This window comes from Papio anubis, chromosome 2 (genome assembly GCF_008728515.1).
Source record: "Papio anubis isolate 15944 chromosome 2, Panubis1.0, whole genome shotgun sequence".
Lineage (NCBI taxonomy): Eukaryota > Metazoa > Chordata > Mammalia > Primates > Cercopithecidae > Papio > Papio anubis.
The window spans coordinates 151,172,035-151,188,863 of record NC_044977.1 but is presented as its reverse complement, the minus strand read 5'-3'; the positions used below and the strand labels follow the sequence as shown (position 1 = coordinate 151,188,863).

The following is a 16,829-nucleotide window of genomic DNA, read 5'->3' as shown; positions in this document are numbered from 1 at the left end:
TCATGAGAACTGCACAGGAAAGACCCACCCCCATGATTCGATCATCTCCCACCTGGTCCCTCCCACAACACATGGGAATATGGGAGCTACAAGATGAGATTTGGGTGGGGACACAGAGCCAAACCATATCAGGTATACTCTACTCAAGATACCACCCACCAGCATGTTCTGTTCACTAGTACAAAAACATGAATAAAAGTACTCAATTCTCAGGCAGCATACTCCAAAGTTGTAGCAACATCTCTAAGAATACCATTGTTTGAAAATTCTAGTGCCAGTCAAAATGAAGTAAGCCCACTTCAACTTTTTCTCCCACTGGTTACAACTAAAAACTCAGACAAAATACAAAAAGCAAATACTTGCTGACTCTAAAAAGTAACAATAGTAGGTAGATTAGGGAAGGAAGTAACATAAAGAGTGATTCATTTCAAGGAATGTTTCCTAGTTTTGCTTTTTGTTTTTTTTATTCTTTTATCTTCTGAATTTTTTTTTTTAATCTTTTAATTGTCATTTTATAGCTCCCCACCGCAGCTGCCCCCCACCCTTCCCTTCGGTGACAACGCAATGTCTGCAGGCTTCAGGGGGACCAGGGAACAAAGCTGGGGCCTGGCAGCCCCACTACGCTGCCAGCCAGGGAGAACAAGTCACAATTACAAATTATCACAACAATTAGTGCCTGTACTTGGGGGATCTGCAAATTGAGGAGGCTCCAGCTCCTCATTGTACAGGGGTCTATTTGGCAGTGACCTTGCTCTGGAGACCATGATATTCCTTCAGCCTGAGGGAATTGATGTTGATGAACCCGGTGGCATCAATCGGCTCATAATCACCCTGCACGTTCATGCTCACCAGCTCCTCGTTGTAGAGAGACAGTGGGGACTCCCGGCCGAGGATGTACACCTGGCCCTTGAGGACAGACACCTGCACTTTCCCTTCCACTCGCTCCTGGGACTTGGCAATGCAGTGGCGGACAAATTCACACTCAGGGCTGTGCCAGAAACCGGTATACACCAGCTCAGCAAATTTCAAGCCCAGGCCTTGTTTGATTTTGCGCACTTCTCGGTCCATGATGAAGGCCTCGATGTCTAAATGAGCGTGGTAAAGGATGGTGCCTGCTGGGGTCTGGTAGATACCTCGGGACTTCATTCCAATGAAGCGGTTCTCCACGATGTCAATACGGCCCACACCGTGCTTGCCCGCGACTTCGTTCAGGTACATGAAGAGCTCCAAGGAGGTCTGGTGAGTGGTGCCATCCTTGACGTTGGTCACCTTCACAGGGACCCCTTTTTTGAACTCGATCTCGAGAATGTCAGGGGTGTTGGGGGCTTTGGCCGGGTCCTGGGTCTTCGTGTAGAGACCTGGAGGCGCTTTGTTCTTGGGGTTCTCCAGGATTCCAGCCTCGTAGCTGATGTGCATGAGGTTCTCGTCCATACTCCATGGGCTCTTGGGGGTGACCGGGATGGGAATCCTGTGTTGCTTTGCGTATTCCACCAGGTCATTGTGGCCCTTGAACCGGTTGTAGAATTCGGGCATCCTCCAGGGAGCAATGACCTTTATCTGGGGGGCCAGCGAGTAGCAGGTGAGCTCAAACCGGACCTGATCATTCCCCTTTCCCGTGGCGCCATGGGACACATACTTGGCCCCCTACCGCTGGGCGATTTCCACTTGTTTGCGGGCGATGCAAGGCCTGGCGAGAGAGGTGCCCAGGAGGTAGCGGTCCTCATACAGTGCGCTGGACTGGATGGCCGGCCAGATGAACTCCTCCACAAACTCCCTGCTGACATCCTCAATGAACACCTTTTTGGCCCCAAGCTTCAGTGCCTTCTTCCTGGCTTCCTCGAAGTCTTCCTTCTGGCCAATGTTGGCCAGATAGGCAATGACGTCGTAGCCTTGTTCCTTCAGCCACACGAGGATGCACGAGGTGTCCAGGCCGCCACTGTAGGCCAGAACCACGGAGCCTTTGCTGGGCATAGTGTCTGGGATTGGAGGCGTGAGTTCCTGGCGTCTGGAATCTGTCTTCACGGTGCAGTGAACCACTCGGGCTCGGGCAGCGGTGGTAGGCGGCAGAGCCTATCTTCTGAATTTAACTCAATGGTGGACCACCGCAGAATTATGCAACAGACAGGGACTTTTAAATACTGAGAAAATCAGCAAGGCACAGTGGTTCACACCTGTAATCTCAGCACTTTGGGATTCTGAGGCAGGCAGATTGCTTGAGTCTAGTTCAAGACCAGCCTGGACAACATGACGAAACCCCGTCTCTACAAAAAATATAAAAAATTAGCCAAGAATGATGGCATGCACCGGTAGTCTCAGCTACCCAGGAGGCTGAGTTGGGAGGATCACCTAAGCCCAGGAGGTCAAGGCTTCAATGAGCTGTGATTGTTCCACTGCACTCCAGCTAGGAAACAGAGTGAGACCTTGTCTCGGAAAAAAACAACAACAACAAAAAAAAAAAAACTGAGAAAACCAGGGCAGAGGATCTGGAAAAATGAACCCTGCGAGCTAAAGAATGTAGATAAAATCTTAGAGATAAAATAGCTGGAGAAAGGGATCCCCTAATTCGGCCACAAGTTCCAAGATAATTTATAAGCTGTGCTTACACAAGATAAATCCAATGCATCATAGCAAAGCCTTTGAAATTTGAACTACAATATCATCCACCACCCATGTCTCAGAATGGCATGTGCAGGGACTACTCCCGAAACAGTATAATAAAACTAGGCTAGCACTGGAACCACTGCCCACAGATGGCAAGACAGAACTTGTGCTTTGAACTTAATCGATTGATTACCTGCTAAAACAATAAAATTAACATTCTCCAGAGAATTTAATGGGACAGAGATTTATTACATAATGTTCAAAATGTTCAGAATAAAATAAAAAAGTACTCAATGGTTTTTTGTTGTTTTTTTTTTTCTTTTCTTTTCTTTTGAAATGGAGTCTCACTCTGTTGCCTAGGCTGGAGTGCAGTGGTGACATGATCTTGGCTCACTAAAACTCCACCTCCTGGGTTCAAGCAATTCTCCTGCCTCAGTCTCCCAAGTAGCTGGGATTAAAGGCATGCACCACCATTCCTGGCTAATTTTTGTATTTTTAGTAGGGATGGGGTTTTGCCATGTTGGCCAAGCTGGTCTCAAAATCCTGACCTCAAGTAATTTGCCTGCCTTGGCCACCCAAAATACTGAAATTACAGGCCTGAGCCACCATGCCCGGCCCAAAAGTGTTCAATATGTAAAGAACCAGTACAATGTGATCGACTTTCAAGGAAAAATATATTCAACCAATGTCAATGCTATGATGAAACAGGTTTTAGAATCATCAGACAAATACTTTAAAGAGCTGTTATAAACAGGCTTCATCGAGCAAAGGTAAACACTGTTTAAATGGATAGAAAGATAGACATTGTCATCCAGAGAAATAAAAAAAAAATCAAGTGGATGTTTTAGAACTGAAAAAGAGAATATGAACATGTGAAATAAATAATTCACCAAATGGGCTCAATAGCCCATTGGGCTCACCCAATGGGCTCAATAGTTCAACAGAATGGAGATGACAGAGGAAAGAGACAGCAAGCTTGAAAACATATCAGTAGAAATTATCTATTTCCACTTCACTCCAGCCTGAGAGACAGAGAGACTCCATCTCAAAAACAAATTAATAAATAAATATTAAATAAAATAAAAATGTAGGGTAGTTGCACCATAAATTTTGAATAACCCTTTTAAAATATACCCATAAATATTTGGGAGAAAAATGTTTAAATAATAACTAGGTTCTGAAAACTAGGTTCTTATTCTCAAGTTAATTTAAAGTACAAGAAAATGTTACTAATCATGCTTTTAGAATTTTTTTAAATGGTATTGGAATAACTGAACATCCATAGGCAAAAAGAAAAACCAAAAAACAAACAAACAAAAAACCTTTACCTGGACCTCATACTTTATACAAAAGTTCATTCAAAATGTATTACAGACTTAAATGTAAAACACAAAACTATAAAACTTAGAAAACATAAACAAACAGTTCTTAGATGTAACACCAGAAAGCATAATCTACTGAAGAAAAAAAAAACTTTTCTTTCAATTGGATTTCCTCAAAATTTAAAACTTTTGCTCTATGAAAGACCCTGTAAAGAGAATGAAAAGATAACCTATAGTCTGGGAGAGTGTATTTGCAAACCGGATATCCAACAAAAGACTACCATCTAGCATATATAAAGAACATTCAAAATTCAACATAAAAAATAAATCCAAATAGAAAATGGGCAAAAGACATAAAAGGACATTTCACTGTACAGGCTAGAAAGGTGGCAAATAAGCACATGAAAAGATGTTTCATATTATTAGTCAATAGAAAAACACAAATTAAAACCAAGAGATATATCACTACATACCTATCACAATGGCTAAAAATTTTAAAATAATAACAACACCAAAGACAGTCAAGGATGTGGAGAAACTGGATTACGGATACATTGCTAGTGAAAATGTAAAATGGCAGACCCACTCTGGAAAACAGTTTGACAATTTCTTTAAAAACCAAATATGCAACTGCCATATGATCCAGCAATTGCATCCCTGGGTATTCATTCCAAAAAAAAATAAAATAAAATCTGACATTCACACAAACATGTACATGAATGTGTATGCTTCTTTTTTTGTAATATCCAAATACTGAAAACAACCAGATGTCCATTAATGGTTTTACAGTTAAGCAAATTATAATACAAGAGTAACATTCACAAAATGGTCAAATAAGAAGTCTCAGACTCCACTCTGCCCCATAGAAAGTTCAACCAGCAAACATGCACACACTAAAACATTCTTCCAACACCTAGAAACAATGCTAAGACACGGTGATGCAGAATTGGACAAAATTCAAATTTTGGAGTTTTAAGAAAATTCCACAAGATACCAGAGAATACAGGTAGACAGTTCAACAAAATCAGGGAAACAATTTACGATGTAAATGGGAAATTCAACAAATAAATAAATAACATAAGATATAAATCCTGAGTTGAAGACTTCAGTGAATAACATAAAAGATACAATTGAGAACTTCAACAGCATATTAGGTCAAGCAAAAGAAATTTATTAACTTAAAGACAGATCATTTGAAATAACTTAGATAGACAGAAAAAATATTAAAATGAGTGAAGAAAGATGAGACTTATGGGACACTATTAAGAACACAAATTTTCACATTATGGGAATTATAGAGAAAGAAGCTCAGAAAAAGGCATAGAAAGCTTATTTAATAAGCTGACAAATTGTAAGCTCAAAGTCCCCAGTTAAATTCAGTCCAAAGTAGTCCTTGCTGAGGCACATTAAAATTCAGCTATTGAAAGTCAAAGACAGAGATAATTCTAAAAGCAGCAAGAGAAAAAGCATCCAGTCATGTATAAAACAATCTCCATTAGATTATCAGTAGATTTCTTAGCAGGCCAGGAGAGAATGGAATGATATATTTAAAGTGCTGGAAAAAAAATTATTCAACGAAGAATACTATACCCAGAAAAACTATCCTTTGGAAATGAAGGGAAAATAAAGTATTTTCCAGGCAAGCCAAAGCTGATGTAATTCATTACAATTTTTTTTTTTTTTTTTTTGCCTCTAATCCAGACCTTTAGTTCATTACAATTAAACCAGTCCTGCAATAAATGCTGAAGAAAGTGGTCCAACTGGAAGCAAAAGGAAATCAATTACTACCATGAAAACATATGAAAGTATAAAACTAACTGGTAGAGGTAAGCCCATAAGCAAATTCAGGATAATCATTTACTGGAATAGTACTATATAATCTTTTGGATCTCTAACGTAAAAGTTAAGAGTCAAAATGATCAATGATAACCATAGCTACAATAAGTTGTTAAGGAATATACAATAAAGAAATATATAAATTAAGGTATCAAATTGCAAATTGTGGGGAAGAGGGTAAAAGTCTAAAATATTTCTATGTGAGCAAAGTTAAGTTGTTATCAGCTTAAAATAGTCTTTTGTAACTACAAGATTTTGTAAATGCAAGCCCCAGAGTAACAAAGAAAAAAATAACAAATACACAAATTAGAAAGAGATGAGAATAAAAGCTAATGACTACAGAAAACCACCAAACCACAAAGGTAAACAACAAGAGAGAGAAAGCAACAAAATATTTACACAATGTCAACACCTGTGAAAACAAAGTTTTAATCTACAAAGTAACCAGAAAACAATTAACACAATGGCAAAAGTAAGTTCTGCCTCATCAATAATAATATTGAATGTAAATTGATTAAATTATCCAGTTAAAAGACACAGGGTAGTTGAATGAATAAAAGAACAAGACCCAATTATATCCTGCCTACACTGGGGAAAGAAGAGTCTCTTTAATAAATAGTGCTGGATAAACTGGATATCTACATGCAGAAGAATGAAGCTTCCCATCTCTTCCCATAGACAAAATCAACTAAAAATTGATTAAAGACTTAAATGTAAGACCCAAAACTATAAAACTACTAGAAGAAAACCTAGGGAAAATGTTTAATGACACTGATCTGGGAACAAATTATTTTTTTATAAGCAACACAAGCAAAATGAGACAAGTGGGATGATATTAAACTAAAAAACTTCTATATGATAAAAAAATCAAGAGTAAAGTGACAACTCACAAAATGGAAGAAAATATTTGCAAACTATGGGTCTCACAAGGGGTTAATATATAGAATATATGAAGAACTCAACACAATAGCAAAAAGACAATCTGATTTTAAAATGGGCAGAAGACCAGAACAGACATTTCTCAAAAGAAGACAAACAGCCAACGTGTATATGAAAAAATGCTCAACATCACTAATCACCAAAGAAATGCAAATCAAAGCCACAGTGAGATATTAACTCACTCCAGTTAGAATGGCTATCAAAAAACACAAAACAACAAATGGTGGTGTGATTCTGGGAAAACAGGAACCCTTTTCTCATTTAATAGAAATGTAAATTAGTAAGGTCATTATGAAGAAAAACAGCATGAAGATTCCTCAAAAAATTTTTTAAAAAAAGAACTACCATATGATCCAGCAATTTCACTACTGGGTATTTACCCAAAGGAAATTAAATCAGTATATTGAAGAGATATCTGAACGCCCATGCTTATTGCAGCACTGTTCATAATAGCCAAGATATGGAATGACACAAGTGTCATCAGATAAATGGAGAAAGAAAATGTAATATAAATACACACAATGAGATACTATTCTACCATAAAAAAAGAATGAGATTCTGTCATTTGTGGAAACATGGGTGAACCTGGAGGACGTATGTGAAGTGAAATAAGCTGGGCCCAGAAAGAAAAATAACGCATGCTCTCACTCACCTGTGGAATCTAAAAAAGTTGATCTCATAGAAGTAGAGAGTAGAATAGTGGTTACAAGAGAATAGAGAAGGTAAGGGAAAATGGGGCATGGGGAAACTTTTGTTGATAAGTAAAAAATTACAGTTAGATAGGAGGAATAAGTTCTGGTGTTCTATCTCACAGTAGGGTGACTGTAGTTAACATTATTGTATTGTGTTTCTCAACATAAGTAGAAGAGAGAATTCTGAATACTCTCACAAGAAAATAGTAAATATTTTAGGTGATAGGTATGTTTAACACCCCAATTTGATCATTACACAATGTGTACATGTATCAAAACATCACAATGTACCTCACAAATCTGTAAAATTATCATGTGCCAAATAGAAATAGAATAATACTTTTAAGAAAGTAAAAAGAGAATAGAGCTTCTTCCACCTAGCAGTTTAAAATATAAGTAATATATAAATATGTATGAATAATTAAAGACCAAAGATAAAGTGTTAAAAAAACTATGATACATTTATACTATGGAATATTACTCAGCAATAAAAGGGTATGAAGTATTGTTATATGCAACAAACTGGATAGATTGTCAGAGAAATACTGGGTTTAAAAAAGGCATTCCCAAAATGTTACATTCTGTTACATAAATTATTTCATTACTATTAAATAACCAAATTATAAAGCTGGAGAACAGACTAGTGATAGCTAGGGGCTAAAGAGCAGGCATGAGGTTTCTGGTTTCCAATCCAGCATATAGAAATTGGCAAGTTGCCACTCCATCTTAACAACAAGTAAAAACCTGTACAAACTGGAAAACCACCAACTCTTTTTAGATCCGTAAAAGTGGTGTCACAGAGCAAACTGCTGACCCCAAAATTAGAGAGATTGACAGAGAAATAGAGAGAATCACAACTTGAAGGAGCAGAAACCGCCATGGGAACTGGTGCTGAGGTAAGAAAGCATGAGCTGCAATTGATGAATAGTTGGAGTCTCAGTGTGAACAATCCTGAGAGAGTGAAAACTCCAGAGAGAACCTGTCGTGACCAGTGAGGGGTCCCCAAACTTCTGTGAGTTTTACTTTCTAAACCTCTACAAGGTTCTCATGGCAATATCAGAGAAAAATTCCCTCATGTCCAGGAGGGAGACAAGAAAATGAACCATTTACAAATATGCCAGAGCATTCTGTTCTTCTTAAGAAGGTTTGCCCTCGGGAGAAACTATTTTACTGCGGCCTAACCTGCTGGGGTTTTGTCAGAGCCTAAGTGACCTGGGAAAAGGGAAATACCAAATTACAGCCTACTCTAGCTGTCCTCTGTCATCTAAGGCAGGGTAGAAGGGAGAGGTTAAGAATCACAGGTGAAGTTTACAGTCCAGAAGCACAAGCTCACTAAAAGACTGAGACCTAATCAGAGGACTATACAACAATTCTCTTCCCTATGCACCTTTTCACATAACTAACGCCTATTTAGAGCAGTTCCTTTTACCCAGTAAATTGGGTCTGGCTATTAAAAAAAATTACAAGACATACTAAAGAGTAAAAGCAGTTTGAAGAGACAGAGAAAATATCAAAAGCAGACTCAGATATGACTATGGCAGAGATGTTGGAATTAACATACAGAAAATTTACAATAACTTTGATTAAGATGCTAAGGGCTATCATGGATAAACTGGACTGCAGGCAAGAACAGAGAGATGGAAATTCTAAGGTAAGCAGAGAGATGGAAATTCTAAGAAATAATAAAAAAGAAATGTTAGAGATCAAAAACACTGTAAGAGAAATGCAGAATACCTTTTATGGGCTTAATGGTAGGCTGAATATGGCTGAGGAAAGGATCTCCATCTTTTAGGATATCTCAATAGATGTCTCCCAAAGTGAAATGCAAAGAGAAAAAACAACTAAAAGAGCAGAATATCCAGGAAGTACAAAAGGTGCAACATATATGTAATGGAAATGTGAGAAGGATTAAAAAAGAGAGAGAGAGAAATGAACAGAAGAAATACTTGGAAAAATGACTGAGAATTTCCCCTGAATTAATGTAAAACACAAAACCACACATTCAGGAAGTTCAGAGAATACCAAACAAAATGAATGCCAGAAAAACAATACTTCAGCATATCATTTTCAAACTACAGAAAGTCAAAAATTAAAAAAAACTGAAAGTAGCTATGGCAGGCAAAAACAAATTACCTATAGAGAAGCAAAGATTAGAACTATATCTGACCTGTTTTAAAAAAACTTATAAGCAAGAAGACAGTAGAGTGAAAAATTTAAAGTGATCAGAGAAAAACAATAACCTACAATTCTATGCCCTGCAAAATTATCCTTCGAAAGTAAAGAAATAAGAACTTTTTCAGAAAAACACAATTTGAGTGAATTTGTTGCCTTGAGAGAAATGTTAAAAGAAATTCTTTAGGGAAAAGGAAAATTGTCTAAGTCAGAAACTAGGATTTACAAAAAGAAGGAAAAATATCACAGAAGGTAAAATAAAAACTTTTATTTTTCTTATTTTTAATTGATCTAACAAATAACAGTTTCTTCAAAATAATAGCAACAATAGATTATATATACACATGTAAATATATACTATATATGTTTATATATAAGTGAAATGAATGATTGCAACAACACGAGGAATGGAAGGAAAAATTGAGATTGTTTTGTTATTGTAAGGTACTCACATTACCTGTGCAGCAGTATAGTGTCATTTTTTAAAATTTTCTTTCAATAAGTTTTTGGTGAATAGGTGGTGTTTGGTTACATGAATAAGTTACTTAGTGGTAATTTCTGAGATTTTGGTGCACTCGTTGCTCGAGCAGTGTACACTGTACCCAATGTGTAGTGTTTTATCCCTTACCCCATCCCACCCCTTCCCCCAAGTTTCCAAAGTTCATTGTAAAATTCTTATGCCTCTGCATCCTCATAGCTTAGCTACCACTCATGAGTGAAAACATATGATGTTTGGTTTTCTTTTCCCGAGTTACTTCACTTAGAATAATGATCCCCAATTTCATCCAGGTTGCTGCAAATGCCATTATTTTGTTGCTTTTTATGGCTGAGTAGTATTCCATTATATACATATGTGTGTGTATACAGACACACACATATATTATATATTATATATGTATATACATGTGTATATATACACATATATATCACAGTTTTTCATCCAATCATTGATTGATGGGCATTTGGGACAGTTCCATATTTTTGCAATCACAAATTGTACTGCTATAAATATGTGTGTGCAAGTGTTTTTCATTTAATGATTTCTTTTCTATGAATAAATACCCACTAGTGGGGTTGCTGGATCAAATGGTAGTTCTACTTTTAGTTTTTTAAGCAATCTCCACACTGTTTTCCATAATGGTTGTACTAGTTTACATTCCCATTAGCATTGTAAAAGTGTTCCATTTTCACCACATCCATGCCAACATATAAAGTTTCACTCTTGTTACCCAGGCTGAAGTGCAATGGTGCAATCTCAGCTCACTGCAACCTCCACATCCTGGGTTCATGTGATTCTCCTGCCTCAGTCTCCCAAGTAGCTGAGATTGCAGGCGTGTGCCACCATGCCCAGATAATCCTGTATTTTTTTTTTTTTTAATTTTACTTTAAGTTCTGGGACACAAGTGCAAAACGTGCAGGTTTGTTACATAGGTATACCCGTGCCATGGTGGTTTGCTGCACCCATCAACCTGTCACCTACATTAGGTATTTCTCCTAATGCTATCCTCCTCTAGCCCCCAACCCCCTGACAGGCCACAGCGTGTGATGTTCCCCTCCCTGTGTCCATGTGTTCTCATTGTTCAACTCTTACTTACAAGTGAGAACATGCGGTGTTTGGTTTTCAGTTCCTGTGTTAGTTTGCTGAGAATGATGGTTTCCAGCTTCATCCATGTCTCTGCAAAAGACATGAACTCATCCTTTTCTATGGCCACATAGTATTCCATGATGTATATCTGCCATATTTTTTTATCCAATCTATCATTGATGGGCATTTGGGTTGGTTCCAAGTCTTTGCTATTGTAAACAGTGCTGCAATAAACATATGTGTGCATGTGTCTTTATAGTAGAATGATTTATAATCCTTTGGGTATATACCCATTAATGTGATTGCTGGGTCAAATGGTATTTCTGGTTCTAGATCCTTGAGGAATTGCCACAGTGTCTTCCACAATGGTTGAACCAATTTACACTCTCACCAACATGTAACAGCGTTCCTATCTCTACACATCCTCCTCGGCATCTGTTGTTTCCTGACTTTTTGATGATCGCCATTCTAATTGGCATGAGATGGTATCTCATTGTGGTTTTGATTTGCATACCTCTAATGACCAGTGATGATGAGCTTTTCTTCATATGTTTGTTGGCTGCATAAATGTCTTCTTTTGAGAAGTGTCTGTTCATATACTTTGCCCACTTTTTGATGGGGTTGTTTGTTTTTTTCTTGTAAATTTAAGTTCCTTGTAGATTCTAGATATTAGTTTAAGTTCCTTGTAGATTCTGGATATTAGCCCTTTGTCAGATGGATAGATTGCAAACATTTTCTCCCATTCTGTAGGTTTTCTTTTCACTCTGATGATAGTTTCTTTTGCTGTACAGAAGCTCTTTAGTTTAATTAGATCCCATTTGTCAATTTTGACTTTTGTTGCCATTGCTTTTGGTGTGTCAGTTATGAAGTTTTTGCCCATGCCTATGTCCTGAATGGTATTGCCTAGGTTTTCTACTAGGGTTTTTATGGTTTTAGGTCTCATGTTTAAATCCTTAATCCGTCTTGAGTTAATTTTTGTACAAGGTATAAGGAAGGGGTCCAGTTTCAGTTTTCTGCATATGATTAGCCAGTATCCCCCATACCATTTATTAAATAGGGAACCCTTTCCCCATTGCTTGTTTTTGTTAGGTTTGTCAAAGATCAGATGGTTGTAGATGTGTGGTGTTATTTCTGAGGCCTCTGTTCCGTTCCATTGATCTATATTTCTGTTTGGTACTAGTACCATGCTGTTTTGGTTACTGTAGCCTTGTTGTATAGTTTAAAGTCAGGTAGCATTAAGCCTCCAGCTTTGTTCTTTTTGCTTTCTTTTTGCTTAGGATTGTCTTGGCTATACAGGCTCTTTTTCAGTTCCATATGAAATTTAAAGTAGTTTTTCTAATTCTGTGAAGAAGGTCAATGGTAGCTTGATGGGATAGCATTGAAACTATAAATTACTTTGGGTGGTATGGGCATTTTCACAATATTGATTCTTCCTATGCATGAGCATGGAATGTTTATCCACTTGTTCACTTGTTGGTGTCCTCTCTTATTTCCTTGAGCAGTGGTTTGTAGTTCTCCCCGAAGAGGTCCTTCACATCCCTTGTAAGTTGTATTCCTAGGTATTTCATTCTCTTTATAGTAATTGTGAATGGGAGCTCACTCATGATTTGGCTCTCTGTTTGTCTATTATTGATGTATAGGAATGCTTGTGATTTTTGCACACTGATTTTGTACCCTGAGACTTTGCTGAAGTTGCTTATCAGCCTAAGGAGATTTTGGGCTGAGATGATGGGGTTTTCTAAATATACAATCACGTCATCTGCAAACAGAGACAATCTGACTTCCTCTCTTCCTATTTGAATACGATTTATTTCTTTCTCTTGCCTGACTGCCCTGGCCAAAACTTCCATTACTATGTTGAATAGGAGTGGTGAGAGAAGGAATCCTTGTCTTATGCCAGTTTTGAAAGGGAATGCTTCCAGCTTTTGCCTATTCCGTACGATATTGGCTGTGGGTTTGTCATATATAGCTCTTATTATTTTAAGATATGTTCCATCAATACCTAGTTTATTGAGAGTTTTTAGCATGAAGCATTGTTGAATTTTATTGAAGGCCTCTTCTGCATATATTGAGATAATCATGTGGTTTTTTTATTGGTTCTGTTTATGTGATGGATTACATTTATTGATTTGCATTTGTTGAACCAGTCTTGCATCCCAGGGATGAAGCTGATTTCCTCATGGTGTATAAGCTTTATTATGTGCTGCTGGATTTGGTTTGCCAGTATTTTATTAAGGATTTTTGCATCCTTGTTCATTAGGGATAGTGGTCTAAAATTTTTTGTTGTTGTTGTGTCTCTGCCAGGTTTTGGTATCAGGATGATGCTGGACTCATAAAATGAGGTAGGGAGGAGTCCCTCTTTTTCTATTGTTTGGAGTAGTTTCAGAAGGAATGGTACCAGCACCTCTTTGTACCTCTGGTAGAATTCGGCTGTGAATCCATCTGGTCCTGAGCTTGTTTTGATGGGTGAGCTATTAATTACTGCCTCAATTTCAGACCTTGTTATTGGTCTACTCAGGGATTCGACTTCTTCTTGGTTTAGTCTTGGGAGGGTGTATGTGTCCAGGAATTCATCCATTTCTTCAAGGTTTTCTAGTTTATTTGCATAGAGATTTTTATAGCATTATCTGATGGTAGTTTGTATTTCTGTGGGATCAGTGGTGATATCCCCTTTATAATTTTTAATTGTGTCTATTTGATTCTTCTCTCTTTTCTTCTTTAATGGTCTGGCTAGCAATCTATCTATTTTGTTAATCTTTAAAAAAAAAAAAAAAACAGCTCCTGGATTCATTGATTTTTTTCAGGGTTTTTCGGGTCTCTATGTCCTTCAGTTCTGCTCTGATCTTAGTTATTTCATGTCTTCTGCTAGCTTTTGAATTTGTTTGTTCTTGCTTTTCTAGTTATTTTAATTATGTTAGGGTGTTGATTTTAGATCTTTCCCACTTTCCCCTGTGGGCATTTAGTGCTATAAATTTTTCTCTAAACACTGCTTTAGCTGTGTCCCAGAGATTCAGGTACATTGTGTCATTGTTCTCATTGGTTTTAAAGAACTTATTTATTTCTGCTCAATTTCATTATTTACCCAGTAGTCATTCAGGAGCAGGTTGTTCAGTTTCCATGTACCTGTGCGGTTTTGAGTGAGTTTCTTAACCCTGAGTTCTAATTTGATTGTGCTGTGGTCTGAGAGACTGTTTGTTATGATTTCCATTCTTTTGCATTTGCTGAGGAGTGTTTTACTTCCAATTATGTTGTCGATTTTAGAGTAAGTGCTATCTGGTGCTGAGAATAATGTCTATTCTGTTGATTTGGGGTGGAGAGTTTTGTAGATGTCTACTAGGTCTACTTAGTCCAGAGCTGAGTTCAAGTCCTGAATATCCTTGTTAATTTCTATCTCGTTAATCTAATATTGACAATGGGATGTTAAAGTCTCCTACTATTATCATGTGGGAGTCTAAGCCTCTTTGTAGGTCTCTAAGAGCTTGCTTTATGAATCTGGGTGCTCCTGTATTGGGTGCATATATATTTAGGATAGTTAGCTCTTCTTGTTGCATTGATCCCTTTACCATTATGTAATGCCTTTCTTTGTCTCTTTTGAGCTTTGTTGGTTTAAAGTCTGTTTTATCAGCAACTATGATTGCAATCCCTGCTTTTTTTTTTTTTCTTTCCATTTGCTTGGTAAATATTCCTATATCCCTTTATTTTGAGCCTATGTGTGTCTTTGCACGTGAGATGGGTCTCCTGAATACAGCACACCAACGGGTCTTGACTCTTTATCCAATTTGCCAGCCTGTGTCTTTTCACTGGGGCATTTAGCCCATTTACATTTAAGGTCAATATTGTTAGGTGTGAATTTGATCCTGTCATTATGATGCCAGCTGGTTATTAGTTGATGCAGTTTCTTCATAGTGTCGATGGTCTTTACATTTTGGTATGTTTTTGCAGTGGCTGATACTGGTTTTTCCTTTCCATATTTAGTGCTTCCTTCAGAAGCTCTTGTAAGGCAGTCCTGGTGGTGACAAAATCTCTCAGCATTTAGTGGTCTGTATTTCTCCTTCACTTATGAAGGAGAAAGATTGTATTTCTCCTTTGCTTATGAAGCCTAGTTTGGCTGGATATGAAATTCTGGGTTGAAAATTCTTTTCTTTAAGACTGCTGAATATTGTCCCCCACTCTCTGCTGGCTTGTAGGGTTTCTGCAGAGATATTTGCTGTTAGTCTGATGGGCTTCCCTTTGTGGGTAATCTAGCCTTTCTCTCTGGCTGCCCTTAACATTTCTTCCCTCATTTCAACCTTGATGAATCTGATGATTGTATGTCTCGGGGTTGCTCTTCTCAAGGAGTATCTTTTTGGTGTTCTCTGTGTTTCCTGAGTTTGAATGTTGGCCTGCCTTGCTAGGTTGGGGAAGTTCTGCTGGATCATATCCTGAAGAGTGTTTTCCAGCTTGGTTCCATTCTCCCCATCACTTTCAGGTACACTAAACAAACTTAGGTTTGGTCTTTTCACATAGCTCCAAATTTCTTGTAGGCTTTGTTCATTCCTTTTCATTCTTCTTTTTTTTCTAATCTTGTCTTCATGCTTTATTTTATTAGGTTGATCTTCAATCACTGACATCCTTTCTTCCTCTTGATTGATTCAGCTATTGATACTTATGTATGCTTCAAGAAGTTCTCATGCTGTGTTTTTCCGCTCCATCAGGTCATTTATGTTCTCTAAAATGGTTATTCTAGTTAGCCATTTTTCTAACCTTTTCTAAAAGTTCTTAGCTTCCTTGAATTGAGTTAGAACATGCTCCTTTAGCTCAAAGGAGTTTTTTATTACCTGCCTTCTGAAGCCTACTTCCGTCAATTTGCCAAACTCATTCTCCATCCAGTTTTGTTCCCCTGTTGGCGAGGAGTTGTGATCCTTTGGAAAAGAGGCATTTTCAGCCTTTTTACACTGGTTTTTCCTCATCAACATGGATTTATCTACTTTTGTTCTTTGATGTTGGTGACCTTCGGATGTAGTTTTTGTGTGAACATCCTTTGTTTTTTTTTTTTATGTTGATGCTATTGCTTTCTGTTAGTTTTCCTCCTAACAGTCATGCCCCTCTGCTGCAAGTCTGCTGGAGTTTGCTGGAGGTCCACTCCAGACCCTGTTAACTTGGGTATCACCAGCAGAAGCTGCACAACAGTAAAGATTGATGCCTGTTCCTTCCTCTGGAAGCTTTGTTCCAGAGGGGCACCCACCAGATGTCAGCCAGAGCTCTCCTGTATGAGGTGTCTGTTGACCCCTGTTGTGAGGTATCTCCCAGTCAGGAGGCACAGGGGTCAGGGACCCACTTGGAAGGGGCAGTCTGTCCCTTAGCAGAGCTCAAGAGCTGTGCTGGGAGATCTGCTGCTCTCTTCAGAGCCAGCAGGCAGGAACGTTTAAGTCTGCTGAAGCTGTGCCCACAGCCGCCCTTTCCCCCAAGTGCCCTGTCCCAGGGAGATGGGAGTTTTATCTATAAGTCCCTGACTGGGGCTGCTGCCTTTCTTTCAGAGATGCCCTGCCCAGAGAGGAAGAATCTGAAGAGGCAGTCTGGCTTCAGTGACTTTGCAGAGCTGCAGTGGGCTCCACCCAGTTCAAACTTCCCAGCAGCTTTGTTTACACTGTGAGGTGAAAACCACCTACTCAAGCCTCAGTAATAGCGGGTGCCCCTCCCTCC

At 38.2% G+C, this 16,829-nt stretch overlaps 1 pseudogene across 1 annotated transcript; it reads right to left on the bottom strand.

Annotated features, from left to right (window-relative positions):
* Positions 1-496: 496 nt before the first annotated feature.
* On the bottom strand, positions 497-2,066 carry LOC100999533 (annotated as a pseudogene). The gene has a single exon (XR_160159.5). The product of XR_160159.5 is annotated as an argininosuccinate synthase pseudogene (transcript).
* Positions 2,067-16,829: the final 14,763 nt, after the last annotated feature.